Raw genomic sequence first — 21,995 nt, forward strand, 5'->3', positions numbered from 1 at the left:
TTTAATCTTGACAATGAAAATGACGATACTTCCATTGAACTTTTCATCCCGCCTTCCAACCACTTAAATGTATCCTGTCCTTTCTAAGACTTTAGACTATCTGTTTACTTATTTTTCATTTTTTTAATTGGTTTGGCACGAAAGCTCGACAGACAGACAAAGTTACATTTAAAGTATTAGTAAGGATAATGAGAATTATTATATTAAATAAAAGTATTAACAGTGGAATAGCCCGCTTTAACATCTTCCCGGAGGCCTTATTTAGTCCTTCTTCCCTTCCCATCCGTTTTCTTATAAGGGAAGGATAGGAAGTGGAAGTGCACTTTCCGGATAAGAGGATGCATGGGAAGGGAAAATATTTTCTTTCTGTGCATCCTCTCCTCCGTCGATTAAAGGTAGGCAACGCATATGCAATTGCGTGTGTATATGATCACTTCGCTATTTTAGCGATTTCAGGTGGCCGCTCGCTCGTTTGCCACCTTATGATAAAAAAAGGCATTTTAATCTCATGAATTTGTCGATTCGGAATTCTGCTATTACTATAACTATGTGTTATATTTGGTCTCAAAACTGTGTTATGTCTTAGTAAGCAAAAGTAAAGAACTGGGTCCGCGGTTAGTAGCAAAGCCTCGTTTCACTTACACCGGTGAGTGAAACTAGAAGATTTCTCTCGCGAAAGCGACATAGCCGGTCTATATAGAGAATCGCTCCCATTTTCATTATCACTAGAAATACTAGCAATCTGACAAGATGGCCTACATTCTACTTTAAAAGGATGTGCATTGTATTTAAAATTATATAGGAAATATGTATTATCAATGCGAATATTTAGATGGAAGCATGGATGGTTTTTTAAAAGGTATTCACGGAACTACTGAACGGACCTAGCTGAAGTTCGGTTTAAATATATTTAGAATATAGCGTGGAAAAACACATAGTATTGAGTTGTTTTTAAGTCCACACGGACAGTCGCGGGCGACAGCTTGTTATCTCTTTATTCATGTTAAAATTTTATAATAAGACTGTACAAGTTGGCAAATTAATACGTGAAGTTTATTTCTATTATTATTCATTGACATTAAATATTGAGTTAAATTTACGTTTTTGCTTTGTATGTATCAATACTTAGAAAAAGTTTGTATGATTTTTTACACTAAAATAAAGAATATGATTCAAATAAAGTATAAAAGTAAGAAGAAATGTGGACACAAGATAAGGCGAGGTCGTTACTTCAATCTAAAACAATATTGATTAGTTTAGGTATTAGAGAAGCGAGGAGGAAAGCGGAACGTGAGGTGAGATATGTTTTTATTCGCGCAACACGTTCACGGCCGGCCGAGCGACCGCCGGAGCTGCGACGTCCTCCCGCGGGACTTCGTCCGTACTTCCGAACGGAGATATTTATAGCTGCCCCAGAAGCCGCTCTTACCTAATGTAACATTTTATGGGAGCCCTTATTACGGCTTTCGCGTCGCCCCGTCTTCCACGACGTCTCGCACGACCACTTAATGTGTTTGTCCTATATTCGCACTGCAGAATTGTGAAATAAAATGTCAATGTCATTACATGTATACCTGTTCAAATTACATTATTGACCTGTGTGTGGCTACTTGCCTCTCTCAAGACTCCACGTCGAAGATATTGTTTGCGGCAATCGTAAATTGAGCCCGTCCCTGGGGTGCGCGCCGGTGCCGGGCCTCATACGCTAATCGCCCCTCGCCGAACCTCGCCGAGCCTCGTTCGCCCGCTTCGCCGCACTCGCCTCATTTTCTAGCGTGCATCCCGCCGTAATGGCCGCGAGAAAGCCTCTTTTGTTGCGTTAGCGATTTGTTATATCTCGCCGCGCTTTTACAAGATACCTGCTTTGACTCGCGTAATTGTTCTTTCAAATCGGCGGTTTTGTTGCGCATAAAACGCTTTGTCACCTAAATCTTTTAAGTCGCCTTTGCCGGAGGCTTCATAGACCGTCTCATTGTTAATAAAATGAGAATTCATTAGAGTAGCTGTATTCGCACACACTGCGGCCTTTTGTTTGCAATTAAAGGCACGTAGGTAAATCGAAAAACTTTTTATTGCAAATTCCGCTTATGAAGGACACATGATAACATTTGCTGATTTCAATTTATTAAATGTTAATGTTGGCACGTTTTAAACAAGGCAACTGCTACGTAGCCAGACGGAAGGCGTGCATCGTGTGTGTGCCACGCTCTAACGCTTTTCTCGGACGTTCAACTTGCGCTGGAGCTCCGACTTGCTACTGATTTCTGGCTGATAACTTTTTCTATACTAGATTTTTACTACCTTTTATAAGAATAATGGGAAACGCAACTCTTGAATATAATTGGTGCGTAATGAATCTACCGTAATTGACTCCTTTTCACAGATTAACACAATGCAACCAAAAGTAACATTTTTTACCTAATCGAGTTTTAGAGAAAAATGGTGTTACCGATTTCTTCCATCTCCGAAATATTTCTGGTTATTGTTCTAAGTTTTGGTTTGTGGGTATTCCTAAATATCTTAAAAGTAAAATTTTGACTAAGAAGGATAAAAAAAAACCTTTGAAGCTCACACAAATCTTTGACTGTAAATAAGTAATTGATTTGTTGTAATTAATTTGAAGATATAGAGAACTAGGTGTTCGGACCTTTTATACAACTCCATATGATGACAGCATTCGTGTCAAAATAATGATATAGCCCGTGACATAGTTTGTCGCGTGACAATTTTCGCCGCGAGGGCTACTCTCTTAGCGCGATGAGGTGCGGGCCGCTCGTTACTGTCGGTCTGTCGACTGCGCGGGGTCGCAGCGGCGTGTGTAGCACCTTCTGTCGCCGCTAATGATGCCTTGCCGTCTTCACTGTGTATCACCATCTATGTATGTGTTTGTCTTATCTATTGTTACATTTTTTGTTCAACAAAAAATACATCGCCGACCAGCAGTACCCAAGTAGAGTTTTTGAATTTTCCAGTTTTGTACATTTTACCGTAGGAAATGTGCATATGATGTAAATAGACTTTTTACTTTGCGCCACTATTCATCCTGCTTCATTGTTCTTCGAAATTGCTCTGCGTTGAGTGTAGCGCTTTGGCTCTAGCTGTTTTGCCTCGTTTATTGTAGGCATCAAACAGTGGGGCAGTGTTCGCTTTATCAATATCTGTTTTTGATTTTTCCAGCCTTCGTAATAAAGAGTTGCAATCAATATAATATTGCAATCGCTTTGAATATTCTATGGTCCGCTTCGTTAATATGTATAATGTTTTATCGCTTTAATTTGTTGTTCCGACAGAGTGTAAATCGGTTTCAGCAGTTTTATCTGCATCGGCAAATAGATAGCCGATAAAATCATAAAGTATGTTTAGCTTTAGTTGTTTACTTGACAGCGGTAAAAGGTTTGCGAGTCCCTCGCGGCCCGAGCCCGCTTGTTTTGATTCCGTTATTTACTTTTAATTTGGCAGCAAGCGGATGTTGCGGCTGCAGGGGGTTATGTCGTGTGAATAATTGAACCAATCAACAGCTATATGCTCGTCCTTTCGTCAATTCGTCATCATCAATTCGAAATCGTTTGAATTTTTTTAAAGAAACCGTTCTAGCTACCATGAAAATTCTCACACCAAATTGAATGAATTATTTTAGAAGCAAGTGCCAATAGGTGGCTAACAATATATGAATATTGCTTCGCCTTAATTACTACAACGCCAAATGTTATCAAAACAAACAAAAGTCTTGACAAAATAATTACCAAGTTCATTAATTATTGTAAAGTTGACTTTGGTATACTGCGAAAAAGAGAGTTAATTGTGTTCAGACGACTGACAGGTAGACGACAGACAACTGTCTTGACAGGCTACTTCCTAAATCCTTTACATTCTGGAATAATTGATGCCCTGTGCCTCTAACTTTAAATGCTAATTATTATTGTTTTTTTCTTACACAATCTTATGTTGGTCTGACTTTTTATGACGTATCGCTGCATAAAATTGTCCAAATTGTGAACCATTTATTGGAGTTATTCCTGTTAAAATTTCCAAATCTTCCTTTTATTTCACGGATTTCCTAACGTATCAGAGGTGAAGTTCAATGACACCGATAGCATTTATATGTTAAGTGTTGCGATGTATTTACACTTTGAGACGTTCGTGCATAGAGAGTCCACGATTCGAGGTCGGCCGGCGGCGGCGGTGCGACGACGCGGCTCGCGTGCACTGAAACATTAGCTTTTCCTGACTAGAAGACGGCAGGGGGTGGCAGCATTGTCTTGCCTCTATTAATACCCGTGTTTATAGCAAATTAATTTCTGCAGTTCAGACTACTAATTTTGTGTACAAATCTTGCGTGTTATAGCTACCAGTCATCATAACTTACATTTAGACTTTATAACAAACATAAAAATTAATATCTTATGATAGAGTAAACATTGATAGAATAGAATCGGCGTGGAAGGAAATAAGATAAAGTTTTTTCGTATGATGGAATCCCAATTTTTGCAAGTTTTATCGTTTTTACGGTATCTCCCTCTTGGGGACATTGTTTTAAATTGGTTCTTCAACTAACAATCGCAAATATTTTTCGTTTTTATTTTTAGTACACTATTGTTTAGTTTGAAAAATATTATTAAAAAAAGGTTATATTATTCGTATGCAACCATAAAATACACATATATGACGTTTATGTTAAGGTCATAAGGTACGAGGTCGATGTTTTCGAGTTGTTTTGACTTTGTATATATTTTGATCGGGAAAGTGGGACGAAAGTAGAGGCAGTTCGAGTTTAGTAGATGCAGGGCGACCGTTGCAGCAACGGTGTTTGTTGACGAGACGGTGGGCGGCGCGCGGCGGGGGCGCGGCGGGTTGTGCGGGTAGGGGGAATGAAGGGGGAGGGCAGCGCGCGGCGGCAGGTGTGCGGCGCGGCAGTTCCGCGATTCTCGCTGCCACGGCGCCACGCGACGCGCGCCCGACATGTAGATCGCACCCGCTACTGTGAAGTGAATCGTGTGTGGTTGCGCGATCTGCGTTCAGTGACCGCGGCACCTTAGCAGACATGGTGGTGCTGGAGGGCGGCGGCGCCCTGATCGAGCCGGCGCTGGCCCTCGACGGCGCGACCGCCGCGTGCCTCGAGCGCGCATATGCACAAGCGGATGTTTCTCTCAAACTTTTACCCAAACGATACATAAACTTGCATCAGTGGCTTTCGCCGGTGACCACCTCTGTCACTGCGGCCGCCGCCGCGGGAAAGGACCTTAAATTGCAAATTGTAAGGGATAGTTGTAATAAGTATTATTATTTACACCCTACGACATAACAAAACAAATATCATCATTTTGATCCATTCCGTCTGTGTGTAACAAGAAATATTCCGATGGGATTTTCTACGAAATCTTTTTAGAAACAAATTTTTTATTATATACGTAAACGTGAATGCAAAAATAATTATGTTGGCAGATGAACTAAATATGTTCACATTATTTATTGGCGCTAATATAAAATCATTGAAATCTGTACCATAAATGCAAGAACTGCGTTTGTTTATGCGTATTTTCTTTATTTCAAGGCAACACCTAAATATTGCAAGGCTTCTGATGTAAATGATACTTCCCGCCAATTATTAAAAGATATTTAAGTTGTAAAAGTTTAACATTGACATATCAACTGTTACAACCATCATATTATATATATCAACTCGGACATATATATTATACATTTTTAAACAGTGAACATAAAACTTTACACTACAATTGCAGGCATGACTTACAATAACTCCTTAAATCTAGTATAAAATCGTATGATGACATAGAAATATCATTTTATATCAGTTTTCATTGTTGAGAATGAATCATTTCTTATGTAGAAAGTTGTTTTGGTTGTACTTGTAACTCTTTGATACTTAATGTTTTGTAGAGTAAGCCACTATTTGCACGAACGCTTTTTTCGTGTGTTGTTAAATTGTTGTAAATCGCCCGTACGAAAAGGGGCTTTGTAATACCGATGTATGACAATGTAATGGCAGATTAAGTGTTTACGTTTACGTTTGCAGTGAACTTTACCAGTTATACTTGTTTTAAAGCGTTGAAGTCTTATATATCGAGACTTTTCATTAATAAAGAATTCAATCGAATACAAGACCTATGCTATTGAAATAGCAGTCTTATCAAAATATTGTAACTTTAAAAATAAATAACCTTCCATCTTTTTGTAAAATTTTATTTTATCGCTATAAAAATTTAAAAAGCTAAGAAATTTACAAACATAGGTATTTATTAAATGTTTAAGAATTGTAACATTTAAAAGCATATAATTAACACTATTAAAAAAAGCAAAATTACATTTAACAAAAATTTATAGATTTATAAAACAGTTAAATCTTGGACTTGTACTTTAAATTATATCTAACCTATATTTCAATTTGCATCCGTAGAGGATATCGTCTTCATACAAATTGTAGGGCAATAGCGCTGACAACTTTCGTAATGTTGTTTAAAAGATCTTTCGTGATCTCAAACGCGTATTACTTCGAGACCGATGTAGCTTACACTGCTAGCTAACGACACTGCATCCATGTTAAATAACAATACTAATATCATTTACCTATTTTGTATACATATGTAAAACTGTTATCATAATTGTATATTACCAAAGCTTTTAAGGAACAGCTAATTGATATTGTTTTCAGCTTAGACTAATATAAATTTCAATCAAAAACTTTTATAATCTTTTAAATTAGTTATTATTTTTCGTAAACAAATCTTCTTTTACATGTAAAAAAAAGGTTTTATAAGGAAAAGTAGATCTGTGGCCGTCACGTGTGGCATTCAGGCAGATTAAATATATGCGATAACACGGGCCGCCTCTACTCGTCCACCTGGCGGGCCGGCGGCGGCCGCGGAGCCCGTATCGCGGCCCGATCTCTCCGCATTCATCGCTGCACCCCGGAATTATTTCTATGTACAGATATCCCGTCTACTCGCCTCACCGAGCTTTTGAGACTCCTTTTATCGAGTGAAAACTCGTGCATTACACAAATTAAATTTCCGAAATTTATAGAGAGAATAAGGGTTAAAGCCGAAAAATATTTGGCTCTTCGTGTTAACACAAAATTTCCTTCTTAATTTCAGAGAACATACAAATAGGTATATTTTGATTTCTCTCTAGCACGTTCTTTATGTCGCCAAAGCCGCAACAGTTGTAAAAAGAAAATCTAACTGTCAATAGTTTTCTTTCAAACGATTCTCTTTCATATAACATTGTTTGCTACAAAGTGATAAAAGCTTCGCAAAGAAATATATGTTGATAGTAAAGTGAAACTGGCTGTAAAGACGCAGCTTAAACATTAGACATTAGGCGGGCGCGAGGCACGAGGGGGGCTCACGCGTGCAATCCGCCCGCTTGCCGCAGCGCTCGTTTATTTGCGCCTTGCTGGCTCTTTTGTTATGCCCCGTCGCCTGTGTCTGCTTTGAAAAATTGTAATGCAGCGGCATCGCAGCCGCGACTCACCGCGACCCCGCCCGATGCACTTCACTTATCTTCAACTTGATCATCATCTATAAATTACTTTACTTAGTCAGTGTTAAATCAAACGTCATTTTGTTAACTTGTGTGCAACTTGGTACAAAAACAGACTTGTGCATTATTGAATTTATTGTTGTTTTCGTTGATAACTGTGCGTTGCTAGCCGGTACGGTACGGCTCAGCACAAGGACGGCGGTCGACACCTAAAGACTGAAGTAAGGCGAGTAGTGGAACAACAGAATACATTACCGCCACCAACAGTGTTGGCGTTGGAGCCCTGTTATATTTCACTAGCGGTCATTTTCGACAATTAACCACATAAAATAAGTGAAATTATGCATGCGGCCGACGACGACGTATATCACGTCCAGTTACGGGGCACGATACCCACCCAACCTGTATATTCATTATTCAAAGAAATGTTTCGCTCAGCCAGGCGGCTTCCGGAAGCACGGGCTCTGTTCGTGTGATTGATGGGGACCTCTTTATTTTTACAGTTCATTTTTTGTTTCACTTCACGCATTCCTTACGTTTTGTGTTCATAAATTAGCTAAAACTGTTTTTTCATCTTCCCATTATCACTGACTGCGGTCTTATTACACACTAAACAATTTTATGTTATAAAATACAAAAACTTAATATAGATACATTATCTGACTGTTTAAAATATGCAACATTTCCTATTCGATTCCTGAAATATGTAAAAAGCTAAATGCCTATCTTCCGTAAGCTTCGCTTCAGCCGGACCTCTCAAACCGTCGGATTCATTTTCTCTTGCAATTTCCTACAATTTCCGGGCAGCGTTTGGTATACTGACATGCTGGAAAATTATTTTCCCGTAGATAATACTCGTGTCACGGTTGCTCAACAAATGTTTTACTTTAAAATATATGATGTTTCGGTTTGCTCCCACCAAAGTTGAGCTTATTGTTAATATAAAATTTCTTAAAAACTTATATCAACCGTTTCAAGTCTATGCATGGTTATTTACTTTATTTATTTATTTATAATAGTGCATTTGATGATTAATGCACTATTCATGCGGAGAATCAAATGATCACCTTAAATTATATATCTTGATGAATTGTGGCAGTAATGAAATAATTTGTTATAGTATTTAGGGGTTGAGTAATATCAATCGGAGATGTGCGCTCATTCGCATTCGGCATCACCTTGAGGTGTGCGTGAATCAGCAGACGGCACGCTCACCGGTGTGACGGCGGCAGTTCAATAATAGCGTTTGGTCTATTTACAAGTCCTCAGCGTTTGTTTGCCAGCAAAATGTGTCATTGTTAACTAATTTAAGTAACGGCTCTGCCAGCTGTTACGACACATACAAGTATCCAAATTGTGCGCAACAGGATCCACGATATGAGCATCAATCATCGCGTCGAATTAGCATTTCGAACGTAAACTATCTCATTTGCTCTATAGCAGATTTAAAGCAAAGTGATGAGAGTTCAACAGTAATCTTTGTTGGATAACGAGCAAATTGATTCACGAGCTCTAGAAACAGTAAATTTCCTTTTCCTCTTTACTGCGTACTCGCTCCTCCGGCGTACCACATTTGTGAGTTTTGTTCTTTTCTTAAAAAAAACTGGTCTTAAAGGGAATAGACAATTCTGATGAATTGACTTTTAAGGATAATGATGATGACTTATAACACTATAAAGGTCGATCTGGAAAATAACACTTGTGAGCAAATTCATGAATTCATAAAAATGATTTGTATTTACTTCCATTTCATTTTTCGTTAATTGTATTTTGTTATAAATTTATAATAATTTATCTTAATAACCGTTGTTTTTTTAAGATCAAAATCTCTGCATAAAACGTATCGTGTTTCGAGCCATTTATCTTTTACATCATAGAAATAACAATATGTTTTCAACGGAGATTTTGGTCTTAAAACCCACGGTAGACAACAAGCCCCTATTATTTGTAACTTTAGTCATTATTAATCCAGATTTCATTCAGTTTGTGTGTAATTTAAATCTCACTTTTTCTTATGTAAATGAGCAATTTATATGCAGTGGTTGTATGAAGTATAGTGGAACTCAATAATGACTGTTTAAATTTTTTAGTGTGGTGGGCCTTGTTAATATTTTATTAATTAATTGGGAGCGCGAACGGGTTGCCAGGCGCGTGTCCGATGGGCTGCTGCGACATTATGGCTAGAGAGTTGCGTAAACATCAGAATGTAAAACACGATATCGTTTAGCCGGTTAATTAATTGCTGTGACCGGGAGTCGGGGGCGGCCGAGAGCGGTCGGGAGCAGCCGGGAGGCGCCGCTTGTCGCGAGCTCGTTATGGAAATAATGAGTACGATCGCAAACCAACTGCATAAGTTGCGCCCGGTCCGGACCGCAGCGCCTACTTCGATTTTTATTGTTGCTTCCCTCGGGCTCGACAGTTTTAATTCACCCCGCATAACATTGCTGCACAATTAGTGAGTCTCGACAATTCGTCAAACGCTAACAACATTACACTTTTAGACGCAAATTATTTCATATAAAATCTATTGGTATTTTTTTTTACAGAAGCGCCTTTAACATAATTTTACTTTCGTTTGGTCAGACCCGTTCAAATCCATCAATCGAATCCAAACGTAAATTTGCTACCAGAGTTATAAAAATAGACAAATCTTTTCATAGACTTCTAATCATCCTTCTGAGTGTCATGATTGAATATATTGTTAAAATGTATTGCCAAAAATAAGGTACTTCCTGTTATAATAAATAACTATTCAATCGTCACATAAAGATTATTACATTTACATAAGTATAATAAGTTCTAGAAAAATCTTGTGTAAAGTGAAAAACGCAATTGTAAAGTGAACTTGAACTTACAAATAATTATTTGTAATTAGTCAATTGTTTTTCTAAGCAAAAATTTTCTTCAATAAATTTATTAATAAACGCCGTTTATACCATCGCTACACGGAGGAAGTGAAAATTTGTCGTGAAATGTGACTGCTATGCTCGGCGGGACGTGTGCCCGCATGGGCGGAGGCTTATTAAGGCGAACTTCACGACATCTTTGTGCGGCTATAGCTAGACGCTTGTGCATCTCGCCTCTGTGCTTTTATAACACACACCTTGTCATACTATTTATATTTAAACTTTTAACATATAGTTGGACAATCTTTTATATAAAATTCTCGTGTCACAATTTTCGTTCCTATACTCCTCCGAAACGGCTTGACTCTCATGAAATTTTGTGAGCATATTGAGTAGGTCTGAGAATCGGCTACTATCTATTTTTTTTATACCGCGCGGACAGAGTCGCGGGCTACAGCTAGTTTATTACAGATTAACGGAATTGTAAGTGTGTGTGTTCACAACGACATTTATTTTCAATGTAATTCATAGCTTGTGTAGACTGATAATAGATGAGAACCGAAAAATGAATATTATTTTGCACAATATGAAATATTCCTTGAATTTTTAATATTGCTGTTTGCTAAAAGTAGAAATCTAAACAGTATAAAAGGGAAAGATATATTATTGTATGTACCGCGAATAAAGTAAAAAACTACTGGACAGATTTCAAAAATTCTTACGCCATTGCAAACCTCCATTATCATATAGGCTATATTTATTACTAGATTTATTTTAATATCCCGCTAGCAAAAGCTTATCAAATATAAAAAGCAATGCTAAAAAAGGATTGTTTTAACCTTTACTCTGATACTGCAGATTTTACATTCTATACATCGTAGAAGAAAGGCAGAAAAGAGCAGGTTGTCTTGATTCACGACTATATTGAGGTCGTGAGATTGAAGTTACCTACGAGACGTGTCACTTGATTTAATTAAGAGCCGTTTTACCACCCGTTCCGTCGTCCTAACGCCACGTACGGCACCTCGGTTAATTTCGAACTGAGCCATTCCACGGGGGATTTATTTCAATATGGGTCCTATCCCACCCGCCTTACTATGCGTTTACTCTACCTTCAATCTTATATTTTACAAATACCTTGTCGTATACTTACATGTACTAAAGCAGTTAATTTAAAACGTTTATTGTTTTATAAGTTCATAGAACATTTTATTATCACTTGCAAAGGGGTCGGCGTAAACAGGTGCGGGTCAAGCTAAAACCTCTAAATCCGTCTGTGATTGCATCGTTTAGACGGAATAGTCGTCATATTTCAACGTGTAACATCCCTACTTGGGTTTTACAAATGGTGCCTCATTTATTACAATCGTGATTGACTCGTCTTTTGTATCATGTTATCTAAACACCTGTACAATGACATATGTACATTATCTTTCATATTTAGATTTATCAAAAAAAATTAGAGAAATGAAAATACCTTTTGTTCATGTGTTTCGGCATTGGAAACTCACGGTTGCATGCGCTAGTGTTAACCTGTAGTACCACTAGAAATCTTTAATACATTATGATGTTGATTTATCAATATTGTAAATGCTCCCATTGCAGTTTTCCTAACTTAACATCAATTTTAACTGGGTAATTTCAATAAAAAATTATATATTTTTGACTCAACACAGAAATCAAAAACATTATTATTTCAAAATATATTTATACTTAGACCTGTTTAAAAACCATACTTTCTCTGTTTCTTTGCTTCTAAACAAATTAGAGTAAACCAACCAACGCCTCTTTAAGTTTAAAGTTATTAATTTTTTCCAAGTTGAAAAAGGAAGTAGACGATAATTAGCTGGTGATTTTCTTTTTTTTGCCGTTCGCATCTAATGCGCTATTCTTGTTGGCCGTCATCACGCGTCGCGGGAGAAGTTCGTTATTAATTCATCGCTTCTCAACTTGGCCGCTTTTACTCGCATTACCTTTGCCGTTCGAGAACGAACCTACCATTTTAGACGATATGATTATGCAATAAATTGTCCCTGGAACGGACTATAACATACGATATATAGCACATAAACCATTTATTATTATGTTTCCTTTGACTGCGACATGTAGACGCAATTCCATTTCTTTTATTTCGCCGTCTTCGTAATTTTTCGATTAACGATTGTACAATTACAAAAAGTGAGAACGACAGGAAAATCTTGCAGCGATTATGGTGAACCACAATCGGCAATCACATGATAACCAAAAAGCGTCCACGCGATGTTGATTGTGATATTGTCTGATACGGGGCGAGCACTGCGCGGACGTAGGGAGCGCGGGGCGGCCGCATTTGTGATGCAAATGTAGCGCCCGCCGCATCGCGGCCTCTCACGCCTTACCTGCTGTATCAAGCATAATTATTGTGAAAAATATTCATTTGTTCCCCTTAACACTTCCCTAAAAAACGACTCTGCTCTACGTAAACGCTTTTGAATTTTCTTTTTCCTCGTAAGCTGATATTGTTTAGTGCTGTCGACAGTTATCGATGGAATTCAATAACCAACACCGACTAGGATGCAAGAAGTCCGTGTGAAGTTCTGTGAGAACGTATAGTCTCGAAGTACTCTACTCCGGAACGATATCATGTTTCAAACGATTTCGCAAAACGAATAAATAAGAACGCGGGAGGCAAGAAGCGTGCGGTGAAACCGAGTCAAAGCGTGGGTATTAGAAACGCTCCGATTACCACGCTCGGAAGAGCTGCATTCAGGGGGGAATTTTCTCAAGCCATCGCTTTGTTTAAAAGACTAATAAGCTTTTTCCTATATTTCAGTGTTTATATCTGATGCTAATTATGAATGCATGTATATATTTTTTCAAATAAGTCAAATATATGCAGCCTGTTATCCACTCAATTCGCTGGCAAGTTTTAGAGGTGGCGGTGGTATTGTAGACACGAACACCGGTAACACCGCGCCGGGCGGCCTGACCGCGTTCCACTAACGGTATCCACTCCGAAGTATTTCTCCGGCGCGTGGCACACTTCGTGCGTACATTCACCTCACCCATCTTACTGTCCCCGCACTAAATCGTTTCTTATGTCCTTATTCGGAATCTATATCTTTATTCGTCTTTATTTACTTTAAAATATCTACAAAAGTAAATAAATTCTGACATTCTCATATCTACTAATTTTCATTAAAACAACATTGACGTTTGAAAACACGATGAAATGAGATCAGCGTACCGTTAGAGGTCGTCAGACCTTCTCACGACATTCAAGAAAAAGCTAGCAGTTTTATTAATTTGTACAGTTAGAATTGCGGACGTTTCACCGCGCATACGACGTTTGTTGTTGCCTAAGATAGGATATTATTTAACGAGATTTGCTGCGTTTGATTAAACATTATCATTTCCGATAAGTGTCCTCATTTTCCAACTATTTGCCTCATAGTCTTGATATATACAATACATGTAGAACATTTTACAAAACTTATCCTCTTTCTATAAAAAAAAAAGTATTTGAGCAAATTATACTCAAACTATTTAAGCTTGTTATTTAGTTATTCTTGTGGTATATGATTTAATAACCTTAATATTTATTCGTTTTTATGGTCAAATCTTAAATGATCGCCACACAATGGCCAAACCAACACTTGTTTGTTTAAATTGTCAAAATAGTTATTGCAGTTAGTCGTAAACAGATTGTTGTTCCCCTTTCTTGTTGTACTTTCTCTTAGTTCATCTCACCGTGTATATTTTTTATGAGCGATCTGAGTTTAGAAACTATTTTATTACAGACTCGATTTTTGTGATTTTTGCGGTAACACTGATTTCAACACTCACGGCTCGCGGAACAAAACAACGATGCATTCTGTTACGTCTATACCGTTACCTCAGTTGGAACGTGGTTTATTCTTATTTATAGAAGTAAAAACTTTATTCACCTTACACATAAATAATGTAATCAGTTTATATAGCATATACCTCTCAAGTATATATATATGTGAAATTTGGTAAACATATATAAATTCGACAAAGGATAATCTGAACAAATCGTAGCTGTAATGTTCATCGGATTTCCAAAAGAAAAAGTACAATTTCAGTATTCGTTGCCATAATAGTAAGATACTGAACGTATGTATATGTTGTTGCGTTACACGTCTAGTTAGTGGAAAATTGAAGCGGAGGACCTAACGCGGCACTTCATTACGCGCTCTCGTTACCGGCCGGTGCCTGGTGCTTTCGCGCCCTCACGTCTATATTAACAAAAAGCCCCCAAGTCCGTTGTAACCTAAACCATACCACGATTTTTACGTCGCGTTGTATATTACCACTCCATATGTTGTGTTTTATAAAATTATTTAGTTTCGTGTTTTGTTTCTTTTATACAGGGCATATTTTATTATTTTGAATATTGCCGCAAAATGAAAGTGAACGGTAGGTGAATTATTGGTTTTACAAATAATATTGCAGCGTAGTAAGGCGCGCAGGCCTCCGTTGACTCGCGTGCGTGTGATTACATCGCTCGTATTGCTGTGTAATATATTCATATTTTCACCACCTTCGCATCCTTAATGTTTCATTTCCGACTTTGTTTTCGATGTGGCACCGCTCATACGGTTATTTTAATATACCTTGAAAAAGAGAACGTGCGAATGTACCTAATCTTTTGAAAGTTTAGGGTTAATTTTATAAATGGCTTTCCCATATTGCTTACAAAATAATTGTAACAAATCATAAAGCAGGTGTGGTATTCTCAGCCTACTTTTTTTGCCAAATCGAATTCTTCCGTGATATTATTTCATTCACTGGCATGTAGTCTTTGGATAGTTGCCATGAAATTACACTTATTATGAAGATGCGGGAAACTGATAGCAGATATGGACTTCCAGTGCAAAATGAAATGTTACGAATATTTTGAGAGATGTGATCTACATTACTATGACTGGTCATGATTTTGATATAATTACATATATGCAAAAACAATACTTTTGATAGCAACTTCGTGGAATACTAGGTAGGTACTAGAGCGGCGAACAGGAGTTGTAACTTCAATAAAGCGTTTGGTAGAAATTATTATTTACTCTTTCTCTTAGTTTTAGGAGAAGTGTTTGTTATACGTCATCAATAACGAAAGTCATGTTATTTCCATGATTATGTTTATCGCTTAAGTATAAGACTAGCGGTTTTATATTATTTAAACGTATTTGTTTGTTGTGTGATAGTATCAGATTTCTGTTTAGAAATGGCGATTGAGTCAATGGTTAGTAGTACGACAGGCCAGCCCGCATACAGATGATAATGTAGTCATCTACATGTGCGCTCGGCGTCCTCTAGTCTTGCAGCGTTCGTTTGACCGACATATTGTGTCACACGTTGAGTGCAAACGACTATTTAGAACCATTAATATTCTATTCATCGGTCCATAGTAAATTTGGCAGTGGCCCTGTTGCGCAATTAAACATTTCTTTCTTTAATTATGACTACAACGCCATTCAAAATTAAAGCAGGCACAAGCTGTTTTTATTACATACATTTATACCAGGAACTTTACTGTGTATCTTACAAACAATAGATTGTTAATGTGAAAATAATAAATATTTTGTTCTCCTAACCTAACCTAATGAAATTAATTTGAATCTATATAGAGCATCAGTTATGTTATCGTACTAGATACAAAAATTAAAGCTATAAAATTATCTGAATGAATAATTATGTATACCACCGAAATACACTTGGAGCAACATTGATTTATATTATTATATATACAGAGGTGTAATGATTTTTTGGTTCTGTTTGGCCTTGGATGGTATTTCTATTGCTTAATGTTTTATTCTTAGATAAAACTGAAGCCGGCTATTTAAAAATTTCAGAAAACCAAAATTTCTTATTTCGTGTACTGCTATGATTAATAATAAAAGTTTCTATCGAATGAATGTTTGTACCAATTTCAGGTATTGCTTGCAACTTATTTTTCGCCAATAATGCCAAAGCGAACTCTGTCATTTAATACAATTTACCTATGCACACCGATATATCCATCATTTTTGTTTGTGCTAGACATTCTTCTGTATTATTGTGAACATAAAAAGATCCCTATAAATCCTTACATTGCTTTTCAGCTTTCGAGTGTAACCTATTTGCTATTCAAGCAGCATTAGAGGTTTCTCTGTCCTAAGAGGGTTATGTGACTTCGTGGCTATTCTTGAGCCAAGCGAGTTTAAATATCACGCTGTCAAAAAAATAAAACTACATGTATATCTGCTGACTTTTTTCCCTCTTCTTTCTGCTCTCGATCGACTAGTTCGTTGTTGCCAGCTGACATGAACAACAGAGAATGGTAGAAAGCAAAACAACCAAATAGTTATTTAAAAAAAGCAACATATATTCCCCGTGCAATTTTGGCGTTATATACGCATCTAATAATGGCAACTCACTCTTCAAAACCGGTTTAACTGTTTGAGCTACATAATAAAATGTTAACAACATTTTGTTTATAATTGTTTAAATGATTTCATTATAAAACACGTTCAATTAAAACTTATTTCACTGTTAATGTGTACACTAATCTATCTCATTGCGTCAAGATACAAATCATTTGGTGGATATGAATAGATAATGTAGTATTGATGGATCTATAAAAGTCGAGTTGCAGAAACATATTGTAAGTGTAAGTGGACAGGGAGCGACAGGAAGGTGCGGCTCCCAGGTCGCCGCGGCGGTGATGACGGTGGTGTTTTACGATAGGGGTGCGCCGAGCGACGCGGCGCGGGCGCGCCTGCTAATTTTGATAAAAGCATCGTCCGGCCACGCCCGTCCCGCAACCATCCCCCGCACCCTCGAACCACACATAGCTCGAACGCCACTTTACATCGATAAATACCAACTCTACCAACATACACGTTTTTTTACTTGTTATATGCCGTATTTACTCAGTTTTTTTCGACTGCAGAACATCAGTCTGATCGTACGTAAGCGGATCGTATGAATTTCGAATTTTAAAAAGTGTTTTTGTATCAATATTAACATTTGATGTTGGATTGCACTCGCAATGTAGGTACTATTTGATCCAACTTAGCACGTAAATTCTCTATGACTAAACGTTTTGTTCTTTTCTTCGTCAACAAAAAGCACACAGGGCAAGATACGAATTTTCTTTCTGTACATATTGAGGAATAATGATGTAATGTCAATATATGTTTTATTTCACGATCCCTGTTTCACGACATCGAACATAGCAGGAACCTACCTGATATTAACACGCTACAAATATTATCTAAATGAAGATTGGCTGGTGTAGGTGATGTAGTATTTTACTAGGTTTATTCTGCTATATGCGAACTTTTCACAAATATATAGAATTATGTAATACACATACTATAGCATTTTTTTAATCACGTAGTTACGATTGTATTTTGATATTACAATACTGACCGATGATTACAACATTTTCAGTATAATATTTTAATTAATAGCATAACAAATTTTTAACCCAACTCAAGGTTTGGTCAGGTATATAAATAATTTATTAAATCGATGACTAGATAGTAGCTTTTTTATACATATTTTGTGGCAAACGAGCAGCCACCTTAATTCACCGATATATCAAAGCTACAGCAAATATTAGACCTCCAGCAGCCACACTCATCGGACAAAACGTGGAATTGCTTCCACTTCACGCCTGTTTTCTGGGTGGTCGTGGTATTTCACCGGTCGATCCGGCTCATTCGTGCACCCAACAAATATTGTTGTTGAGGGATTTACCACTGTTAAAAGTATGACTTTATGTTGACGTCACTAAAAAGGCTTCCATAGTTTTAAAAAAAACGATAATATTGGATTAATTATTTATTATTAAGTGTTTATTATTTGAATAATAAATGTATTAAATTAAGAAATTTGGTGACAAAATTCGTTTCTCTTTACAAACTGTTTCATGTTCCAGTATATTGTAGTTTTCATTTACTAATTGTATTTTCGCGATAACAATTTTAAGTTGTATTGAGTGACAGGGCGTGGGCGAGGAAGGCGTGGCAAAAGCCCCGCCCAACTGGGATCCGCCCTCGCCCTTTACCACCTTTTCATGAAAATCTTGTAACCGTTCTCGAGCATTGTAGGTATCCAATCAAAAACGTTACATAAAACTAACATTTGTACAGGCACGAGTTGTGTGCTTTTTTCAAAACTACATAAAGAGCAACTTGTTGATACTGCTATATCTTAGATATTTTAAACTAGATCATGTATAGGGTTTGATTACACAAAAACAATAGCTTTCGAACGACAAGGCACTTCATGTTTTCGGAACTTTCATGTCTAGCACAGAAATCAAGCTGAATACCAATAGACTATGGGTGATACTTTGCTTATGTGGTAGACCCATGTGCGAGCATTTTAGCTGGTATTTGAACACTGGTGTTAAATCTTGATAAGAAAGCTTATTATATCTGTTCATCACAACATCTAAAAGATGCGGCCTAAAATAGAAATGTATGTACTTTTCTAGATGTACCTTTAATATATATTTTTTTCTCTTTAAGTCAATAGGTCTATTTTCTTCTATTTCTGTACCTATTTACTCCTCTTTAAAAAAATGATTAAGTCGAAATTGATTACATTTAGCGTCTGATGGCAAAGGAGATGAGCATCGTCGGTGTGGCAGCCCGCGGGGCAGATAAACTCGTTAGCTCAAGATACGTCAACGGCGGCGGCGTCGTGGCAGGGCTGCGGCGCGGGGTATCCCTGTAATCTCGTTGCGACTCCCGACCCGTCTACTCGGATTCACCCCAAATTAGCTTTTGTTCTCGATCGACAATCTAATTCGCTGCCGTCTAAAATGTTTTTCTGTCAATTTACAACGTTCAATTCTGTCGGGCAAACAATTTTACTGGAAAAGGTGGTAAATGCACGATTGTCGAGATCGTCTGCGCGCACCTAGTATCCTCCTCTTCGTCGCCGTTAAAAGCTTGTTGTTGACGTAGCGTTCGATTCGAGAGGCACAGCTCCGTTCTTGTCCTTATAATTGATTGCTTTGTCGCGTAATTTGTTTGTCGACGCCTCGGGCGTGCGATTCTCGCGGGAGTGTCGCGGTGCTCGCTCTTTCCTCGGTGTCCGCGTAAATAATAAATAGCGTCCTATGTTACCGTCGTCTTCGATATCACGAAAACGTATCTCACACTAAGTGATTCAGCATGACACGCAATCTGGAAATACCTACATCTAATAGTAATAAACAATTTGTATCAACAACTTGTACAAACTAGCTGCATATAGTTGCTATAGGTAAAGGATAATGTTAGAATTATAGCAAGGATATTTCAAGACAGATGTAACAGCATGGATGAGCGGGCGGAGCTGGCACGAGCGCGCCACCGGCACTAATAACCCCGTAATTGGTATCGGAGCTCGCCGCAGCCGGATTACTGAACATCTAATTGAATGCGAGACGGTGCCTCCCGCCTCTGCCGCCGCACCACAGCGACACGAGCGACTTAATTTTGTTGCGGTCAAGTTGCCCAGGTCCGCGGCACGTGCGCACAGCTCACGCCGCTCAATTACAACACCACTTTATGCCATCGCGCCATCAAATGCGGCTTTACGCGCCGCGCTCTCGCACTTTGGATTAGCCTGCGACACAAAATAACGAAGTGATATAATAATCATTTCGTGTCAATTAGCTAATGAAAAATTGAATAGCTCCACGGGTATAGAAACATCGTAATTAAAATTACGATCGCGATTGCCTGCCATCTGTTTTCGGTCCCTTTGCTACTCTTCGCTGTGAAATTAATCATACTTTGTAGTCTTAGCCTTTTTCCATGTCCATAGGCTCTCTTTATCTCTTGCTAATTAGAAGAATTAGTATTGGCTACCGTTTTACGATAAATAAAAGACAAAAATAATACTGAGGTTTTTTTTCATTCATTCATTAAATTGTTACATTGGTGAGCTAACATAGGTAGGCACCTAAACATATAATACTTTCTTAAGCTTTGAGGTTACAGCTTTTAGGTGTATTTTAAAATTCAATGACTTGGTTGCTTCACTCAAACATTAACGTCAATGATGAATTAGTGAAGTGTGCTGATCGTAAATGTCAAATATTAACCAAGACGTGGTGGACAGGTTGTTTGGCCATTGAGTTTTTTCGCAAATAAAACAACAACCTACGTTACAACATTATTATCAAAGCTGATTTAGTTCCTAGATATTAAGATTCTAAGCAGAAAAACTTATTGTCTGCAATAATTTCAGATTTTATTCTGTATTCCAATATTATGGGTAGTAATAACGATAGGGGCAGCAGATTTTTTTTACAGAAGTGACTTGTTACCGTGGTCTGCACTGTAGGCTCATCTTTGCTTTGATACAGTTGATATAGCGTCGGTATATTTACAAATGAATCGTATGTATGTAAATATTTTTATAGACAGACTATGTGAAGCCTTTTTAAACGAATTAATTTGATTACGTGTTCAACGTTTCTCGATGTTTATTTGTAGGAAACCCCTTATGCTTAACAAAAGGTTAGTAGTAGTATATTGCTCATTTACTGTGGAAAAATACACGTGCACGTCGGTATTTCAAAGATTCTCGGCATTTAAGTACTTGGATAATAATGAGTCGAATAAAAAAATATTCATAGAACCAAAGCAGCGCATGTAGATATATGCGTAGGTATATGATTCGGATCTTAATATTCTCCTACAATATTGTGCAGTGTTATAACATCTATTTGTTATCCCAGTTTTTTTTCTGTGAATTTGAATATCTGTTTCAGTTCCCTTAACAACCATATAGCGAAATTGTAAACCGATTCTGAACAATTTTAAAGCTTATTTATTTTTCTGGCAATTGATATAAAAGCTCTCGCAAAGTTTATTTAATTTTTTTTAACTCAACAGTTAACTCTTGAAACTTTCCAGAGAAACGTTAGCTTTGCACGTAATAAACAAAATTATGTAAATATCATTACAAGGTCTTGTTGTAAAATCCGGATTAAATCGATTTGTTTGGCGGATAGTATTAGCAAGTAGCGATAGGCCTCTACATATAGGCTAACGTATGCAGAGTGCTCCCTGCTTGCTGTTCTCAGTGTTTACAGCGGCACGGCTCCGTGCTCGCTCGCTGGAGCCGCGCCAACTAATCTCCTCTCAACAGGTAAATGGAGCCCGGCCGCACGCGATGACATCACACACATACATATAACGCGCTCTCATATTGTGATTCACCTCATTCAAAATACCGACGCCTAAAATATCAATCAAATACCATTGTTTATATTTTTACACCGAAACATTCTTATATTTTTAACCAACACAGTCTTGTAGAAGTTTGCAGTACGTAAACTATGCGTGGAACAATATAACGTTAAGTTAAAAATATAGAAAGTTATAGCCCATTCGAATCTGCGAGCTATGGACAGAAACTACTAGTAATCACTAGTAATCTAATACCGCGGTGACCACATCAGACTCGAGTGATCTTGCATATATTGCCATGAACATTTTTCATCCTATACAAATGTTCCCTGTCCCAACTTTGTCAAATAGGTGGATTATTTAATCCAGTTAAATCCTAAATATAAAAGCAAATACGAAAAATAACACTTTTCTAGTTTTTAATGTTTACAATGGATAATCTCGTTGATTTAGAAAAGAATACTTT

General features: G+C 37.5%; 1 protein-coding gene across 1 annotated transcript in view; it reads left to right on the forward strand.

Annotated features, from left to right (window-relative positions):
* Positions 1–21,995, forward strand: part of pum (pumilio) — a 57,412-nt gene that overhangs the window by 27,315 nt on the left and 8,102 nt on the right. The window lies entirely within an intron of this gene.

The sequence above is a fragment of the Papilio xuthus genome, unplaced genomic scaffold (assembly GCF_000836235.2).
Source record: "Papilio xuthus unplaced genomic scaffold, Pxut_1.1 DF827597.1, whole genome shotgun sequence".
Lineage (NCBI taxonomy): Eukaryota > Metazoa > Arthropoda > Insecta > Lepidoptera > Papilionidae > Papilio > Papilio xuthus.